This window comes from Peromyscus eremicus, chromosome 9, assembly GCF_949786415.1.
Source record: "Peromyscus eremicus chromosome 9, PerEre_H2_v1, whole genome shotgun sequence".
In the NCBI taxonomy this organism is placed as follows: domain Eukaryota; kingdom Metazoa; phylum Chordata; class Mammalia; order Rodentia; family Cricetidae; genus Peromyscus; species Peromyscus eremicus.
This window is the reverse complement of record NC_081425.1, coordinates 50,012,948-50,020,937: the sequence shown is the minus strand read 5'-3', so window position 1 is coordinate 50,020,937 and position 7,990 is coordinate 50,012,948.

Sequence of the window (7,990 nt, the reverse complement as noted above, 5' to 3'; positions counted from 1 at the left end):
CAAGTCATATAGGACATTATTATTTCAGTGAGGTTTCTGTTTTCTATTGTTCTTAAGTTTTAAAATGCCTGTATAGCTTATTTAACCAGAGTAAGTACCACAGTAAGAAAGCTTCCCACTAGAAACAGAGTAAGAACTGTGAACTAGATGTCTCAGACTCAAAATCCATCTATTGTTACCTTCCTCCTTGTTTATCCTTTGCATTGAAGAGTGGCTTGTTGTAAGTTAATATAACCATTACCATCTTAAAATGATTTATTTATCTTGCCATGTCCCACAGTGTTACTTGCCACAGGACTGGGCTTTCTAGAAAGGGCAGAGCATACTCCATATAAAATAGCACCCTGAAAATCTGCAGAGCAAGGGGACATACTAAGATTAATAGTTTCTGGAGATAAGAGGCAGCTAAAAATTCAGCACCAAATCCAACAGTAGTGCTGATCTTAATCCTGAAATACACAACCTCTAAGAGCATAATGCCAAATTGCCTAAAGATCAAAGTCCCTGACATCTAGACTAACAAAGGATCAAAATCTTGGTTGTTGAAACAGTGAAGCCAAGGTTCTGAAAACAGCAACTCTCACTGCATAAAAGGCTATCTAGGAGGTATAGAAAGGTGGATTCTAGGAAAGAGGTTAGTGCATTTTTTTTTGGTTGTACATGATGTGAAGCAGAACAAATGCCTATAAACCTGGTAAAACATTGTTAGATGAGCCTGAGAGAGCACCCCTGTACTGAGACGAGACCAGCACAGGAGTCTGAGCCTAGTAGCTTTAAAATATGTGAAGACTGCTCGAGATCTAGTCCCCTTGCTGCAGTCTTGTAGACTTGATTCTGAAAATGCATTTACACACGACTGACTATATGTATAATGTAGCTGAAGTTTTTCTGGTCCTGCCTTGCTCCCGTGGCCCCGCGATTCTGCAGCCGTTCAGACCCAAATGAACACACAGAGGCTTATATTAACTATGAACTGTGTGGCTTAATGGCTCAGGCTTCTCACTAGCTAGATCTTACATCTTAAACTAACCCATTTCTATAAATCTATAATTTGCCACGTGGCTTGTAGTTTACTGGTACATCTTGCTTCTTCTGGTGGTGGCTGGCAGCAACTCCTTAGCTCTCCTTTCTTCTCTTCTATCTCTCCAGTTAGAATGTCCCACCTAACCATATTTTGCCTCACCATTGGCCAAACAGCTTTATTTATCAACCAACCAGAGCAACACATTTCACAGCATACAGAATGACATCACCTATCAGTATAAGCACTGTACTTGTAAGTAAACACTTGTTTCCTCAGGAAGTGAGAGATGCCATTTGTATATGCATGCTTCTGTAGAAGTTTAAATGCCTCACAGTCTCAGCTCTTTGCATGGCTGTATATGTTGTCATGGCCCATCACAGTTGTTTATTGGTCTCCTTCAAAGACTTATGTTGTCCACCATGGTATTCAGATGGCTGAGGCTGTAAAACTGGGAGCGCAATCACCAACTGCAGTGATTTCACATTTTCCTTTGCTGTGTATTTTTATGAGTAGGATTCATATGCCTATAACAGTTATGTGAGTGCTGTTCATATACCTAAGTGTTCATGTTTACAAAGATATATACGATTATTAGTGTGTAAAGTGGACTATGAAGTGTTCTGTCGTGTTTTCATATATATATCAATAAATTCCCTTTTAAGTGTCAATAAATACCTTCTATTTCCAATTTTTTTGGAAAGTTTTGGGTCTCTCAAGATTTTCAACTTTAGACCAGTGGGTCTCAATCTTCCTAAAGCAGTGACCCTTTAATACAGTTCCTCATGTGGTGGTGACTCCCAACCATAAAATGATTTTCCTTGCTACTTCACAACTGTAATTTTGCTACTGTTATGAATCATAATATAAATATCTGTGTTTTCTGATGGTCTTAGGCAATCCCTGTGAAAGGGTCATTCGGCCCCCTAAAGGGGTTGCAACCCACAGGTTAAGAACCACTGCTGTCAAGGAATTTAACATTTGGGATTCTGCTATTTGTAATTGTGTCTTTTGGAGATTATAGACCAAACCTGTTCTAAAGAAGTTATAGTGCACCACATAGGGGTGGGGTTAGAAACACTAAGACAAGGTCCTGCCACTCCCAAACAAGTGCCTTTGTCCTTGATGAGTGAGCCTGGCCTGGTGCTCTCCCGGTTCTGAAGTTTAGATTTTTATCTAGGGTATTTCCCCCCTTTAAAAAATTTTTTTAATTCATTTTACATACCAACCACAGATTCCCCTCTCATCCCTCCTCCTGCCCCCCCCCACCTCCCCCATCTTCCTCCACCCACTTTTTCTTGCTTCCTCCAACAGCATAAGTTCTTCCACAGTGGGACAACTAAATCTGATACATTCAGTTGAGGCAGGACCAAGCCCTTCCCCACTTCATCAGGGGTCAGCAAGGTGTCCGACCATAGGGAATAGGGTCCAGAAAGCAGGCTCACGCACCAGGAATAGATCCTGATCACACTGCCAGGAGCCCTGCAAACAGACCCAGGTACACAAGTGTCTCTTGTATGCAGAGGGTCTAGTCTGGTCCCATGCAGATTCCACAGTTGTCTGTCTAAATTTCATGAGTTCCTTTGAGGTTGATTCAGTTTTCTCTGTAAATTTCCCCATCATGATCTTGACCCCCACCCCCCTTGCTCATATAACCCCTCTTCCCTCTCTTCAGCTGGACTCCTGGAGTTCGGCCTGGTTGGCGCTTGATTGTGGATCTCTGCATCTGCTTCCATCAGTTACTGGATGAAGGCTCTATGATGATAGTTAGGGTATTCACCAACCTGATTACCAGGGTAGGCCAGTTCAGGCACCCTCACCACTGTTGATAGTAGTCTAATCTGGGGTCGTCCTCGTGGATTCCTGGGAATTTCTCTAGCACCAGGTTTCTCCCTTACCCCTCTCCTTTTACCCGAGCTGTTGCACGGTTATGGCTAACATTGCATGGATACTCACAAGATGAGTGATGATGTATTCATCATTGCCAGCTCACTGACCAAAGAATAAATGCGCTGAATCCAAAAAGTTTGCTCTGTGTTTTGTGAACTCTCATGTTATCACTGTCAGGGTGCATATTCAGCAACTCGTCTTCATCTTCTTATCCATCCTTCCATGCATACGTTTAATACTTACTAAGCAAAATGAAGGGAAAGAAGGGTATAGGAGCTGCTTCTGTCTGTATCAGAGAACCATGAGACAGTATAAACATCCTTTAGGAAGCTGCTTTTTTCTGTAAGCACTTGAAAGGTATTTGGAAGTCAATGTGGCGAAGAAAAATCACATGAACTTGGAAAATTTAAAAATCATGTTAGATTTAAATTTTAAATATATTTAAACACACACATATCTACACACACATATATGTGTATACAGGAGGACAATATATAAAGTTAAAAATAAACAAAGGATAAAATGAGAAATATAATTGAATTATACACATACAAGAATATATTTAAGTATAATATCAAAAAGGATAAAGTTCTGGAGCTGGAGAGACAGCTTCTCAGTTAAGAGCATGTACTGCTCTTTCAAAGGACTGAGTTCAATCCCCAGCCCTATGCCAGGCAACTCACAACCACCTGGCACCTCTGACCTCTCGGATACCTGCACTCACTTGCACAAACACACACATAGGCCACATTCATACACATTATAAAAATAAAAAATTCACAGGGGCATTTCACTGCTGGATAGTAGTACAATTCCTAATTAGAGTCCCCATCATAATAGGAGAAATATACGCTTAAATTACACCAGCATGCCATTTTCACCTATGAGATTGGTAAAAATTTGCAAGTTCTACAGACCATTAGAACAAAAGCACTGCAGGGAAGGAAATTCTCTCATGATGTAATGGGGACAGATAAGTTACAACTAATATGGAGGACAATTTGTTGACCTTACAAATGTGCACAAAATCTTTGACTCAGATACTCCGTTCTAGTCTCATGTGTGTGAAAACCTACCTGTCTGTGATTATTCAATGTAGCACTTTCACTAAGAAAGGGATTGAGAAGATAATGAATGTATACAGAAGAACATTATACTAGTATAAAAACAAAGAAATATTTATGTACTGATATGTGATCATCTCTAAAAATATATTATAAATGAAATGAAGACAAATAATTAAATAACAGAATAGAAAGGATATACATGAGACAGGTAAATGATTTATATGTATCTGCTTATATAGTCCTACAAAGATCAGAAGTTGATAACGCTGGTGGTCTCCTAGGAAGGAAACCAGGGAACTATAAGTTAGAGATACAGAGAAAACTTCTAAGAGTTTTTATATTTAGGCCATGTGAACATATTGCTTATTAAAACTCTTTTAGGTCCAAATCATGTTAGGGAGAAGGGCAAGAATAATGCCTTATGATTTAGGTATTGATCTCTCCTTCAACTAACTCTTCTTCTTTTTGATGTTTGTACTACCCATGTATTGCCTCAATGACAAGCTTTGCCATGTGTTACAGTATCTTGTTTAAACTTACATAATATCAATAAATGTTACTTCAAAATTTTTATGCTTTTATGATTCCATTTTTTTCACATGAGTACATCTTGTCCTCTCTTTTGGGCTCTTTTAAGCTTTCTTCCTGAGCAATGCAAAGGAAAGTGATGTTGTCACTGCCGTGAGTACCTTCCTCATGCCCAGGGCAGTTATGATGTCTAATTTAATCTCATAACGATCCTGGAGCTACACAGCATTTCTCTTATTAAACAGATGATACATTTGGAGCACAGAGAGAATAAATGGTTTTCCAGTGGTAACTCAGCTAACACGTGGCTGGGCTCCCACCGGAGAGCATCTCTCTGGGTCTGTTCAACACTGCCTTCTTGTATAATAAATCAGAAATAGTCTTTGTAGGGCTAGTCAGTCTTAGAGCCTTTTCCTACTCTTCAGTTTTCAAATTTGTAAAACTGAGTTTGATCCCTATTTTGGAGCTGGAGTTTAGAATGAACATAAACCTACATAACACTGTTGCTGACTGGGGACAGTGTGCCATTCTATTGGTTTTCCCTACTTTTATATACTTACTCCTAGGATAGGATAAGGTACCTTTGTGTCCTGAATCAAAGGAGTGAGAATAATAGCTTACTACTAATAGTAAGAGAAACATCCTAGAGGAGGTGGGCCCAGAGGAGTCTGATGATGTATACTAACAGAGTCTCCTGGGACAGAAAGGGTTCATTCTCCTCCAAAACGCCCTGCTCCCTCCTGGTTTATGAGCTGAAAGGAAACCCTTAAAAAGATCCATTGAGGCTGACTTTATAGTTTCCTCGAGGTTGGGTCTGAGCCAGTTCATTAAGCCATTGTACTGTTTCCATCTAGAAATGGGCAGAAGTCAAGTAATGTTTGAAATATAAATCAACTTCAGCCTACTGCTTCGGCAAAGAAGGCAAAACAGGTGACAGAGGGCACCCACAGAGCACCTGTAATTTCATATAATTGGCTAAAGGACTTCATTGTTCCGTGATGCAAATGAAACATCATTAATGATCAGTAAAAGGGGGTGGTGAGTGGTGGGGGACACAGAGCAGAAGACAGCCTAATGTGTTCGGGGAGATTGGCACACTGAAACTCAGCTGTAATATGCAGTTGGCTAATTTCACCAAGGTATTGAACAAATGATGGATGGGAATAGTTAGCGGGCATCATGACAACAATAATGAAGATACTCCCTGCCAGCAGAAGACCTCTGTTCCCACCTCCCATTTAAATGACTTTTCATACCACTGAATACATGCTTGTCAAGACCGCCTGTTACCTATTCCCTGATGGCTCAAGATGAGATACTCTCACTGCAGAGGGCTGGCTGGCTATCCACCATTCGGTACCTCATGTCCCCCTTCTCTTGATTAATGTGATTTACCTAGGAAAGTGTGAAGCTAGGGGAAATTGAGCTATGAGGAAAATTGTACTTATGAGCAGAGCTGCAATTTCTACTCAGTTTGATGCTTTTCAACGTGTCTAAGTGGCTGGCAGTCTTCAGTGTTTTAGGTGCATTGCACTGTCAGAACAGACAGCCTTTTCATTTAATTGACTGTTGTAATAGTACTCTGTTTATGCCTTGGGAAGGTCAGATGAAAAATGTAAGGGCCCTGTAAAGCTTTCCATAAGCAAAAGAAGCAGAGAAATAAGTCAGGGGGTCAGCACTGTGGTCTAGGGTGGAGGGGAGAGTGGGCAGCTATGCTGGGATTTCTGAGCTTTGGAGACTAATTAGTCAGAAGGTGAGTGATTTTCCTAATGATTTGAAAAGCAAGCCAAGAAGACTGCATGAAATTCACACATATCATGACCTTGGTATCAGTTTAAACATCTTTCAATTTGATAGTAGGTCTATTAAGCCAAGATAATAGTAGTTAACTTCATTACCATTCCAATTTAGTCATTTCCCTCAAATACGCAATAGTCCCATGATTTGACCCCAATAGTAGCTCTGAGCACACACAAAAAAAATTTAATGTTGCTGTAGCACAAAATTATATTGAATAAAGCATCCATATATCATCAAAGAAAGCTGAAAGTGGAAGTTTGAGAGAAGTATTAAAGGTACACATTAGACCTTTGTGAGCATGGGTAACTAAAAAGACACTGAAATAAAGAGAGGAGGGAATGACTAAATGGATTAATAATGATAGAGATGTCCGTCTGAGTGCCCAGAAATTCAGTGTTGGCTGAAACTGGAGGGAAAAGGTGTGGGAGGTGAAGATTCTGACTCCAGAGAACACATCATGCCAGATGCAGCAGCATCTGTAATCCTTGCACCCCCACAGTGAAAGGAAAGGTGGAGGACTGAGAATCTCCAGATGGTCACAGGCCACCCAGCCTGACTTATGCAGCAGCGATGGGGTCTCAAACAAGGTGGAAGGCGAGAACCAACACCCCAGGCTGTCTTCTGATCTCCACATGTAAGATGTGGCACTTACAAACAGAAATATGCGCGCGCGCGCGCACACACACACACACACACACACACACACACACACACACGATAAAAATAAATAAGAGCTGACTAAAACTCACCAGCTTACTGTGAGGACAAACTAACATCACAAAAACATAGTTTATGGAGCATAAGAAGGCATCAATGAAGGCACAAGCCAATATTAATACCATTGCTGTTATTGTCTATACAAGCTTTCTAGTCTCTGTCCCTCGTTTGCTCGTCTGTGTTGCCTGTCAAAAACCCTCCAGTTTCTAGAAGACTCCACTTTCCGCCCAGCTTCTTCTCCCCCGCCCCCAAGACTCCTAATCTCTCCTGCCAGGACTGCACATCCTCCTGCCCCACCTCTCCAAGGTACTTATCTTCCACCATTGTCTCCTCTCAATACACATATTAGCATAAACGTTATTATCTCCCAAATCCAATTAATTCCCATTACGGTGGCCCCAGAAAGATTGCTAGTGCTCTCAATTCATGGGAGGTTCTGAGGAAGTTGGGGTTGCCTCTGACTTTTCTGTTTCTTGCATGGTTAGGAGGACCAGAAATGACAGAGAGGTGGCTGCACACGGATCACTGAAAACCTGTCCATCCTGTTGCCCTGACTTGGAAGATACAGGCTTTTTCTAGAACAAAGGTTTTCCAGCCTCTCCTGACTGTAGGTGAAGTCCCGCTCTGTTTAAACGTGGCCATGGCTTGCAAAGACGCAAGGTGGGCAAAGAGGAAGGTCAGTGACTCAGATGAAGCAATCAAGCATTGATCATTCTGGAACACGCCTTTAAAACTTGTTGAAATTATGGTTTTTAGCCATTTTATACATTGACATCAAACGTTCATCCATTTAAAATTCTTCTGGTGTCTAATTATCGTGAGACAGGTACTCAGTGGTCCTGGATCCAGAATAGAGAAACTATCTGTCAAGTATATACAGTAGAGGAGATGAATAGTCACAAGGTAACTTAGGTAAAGCAGCAATACCTCTGCTTCTCGTCACTCACATGGATAACTGAGATGGCAC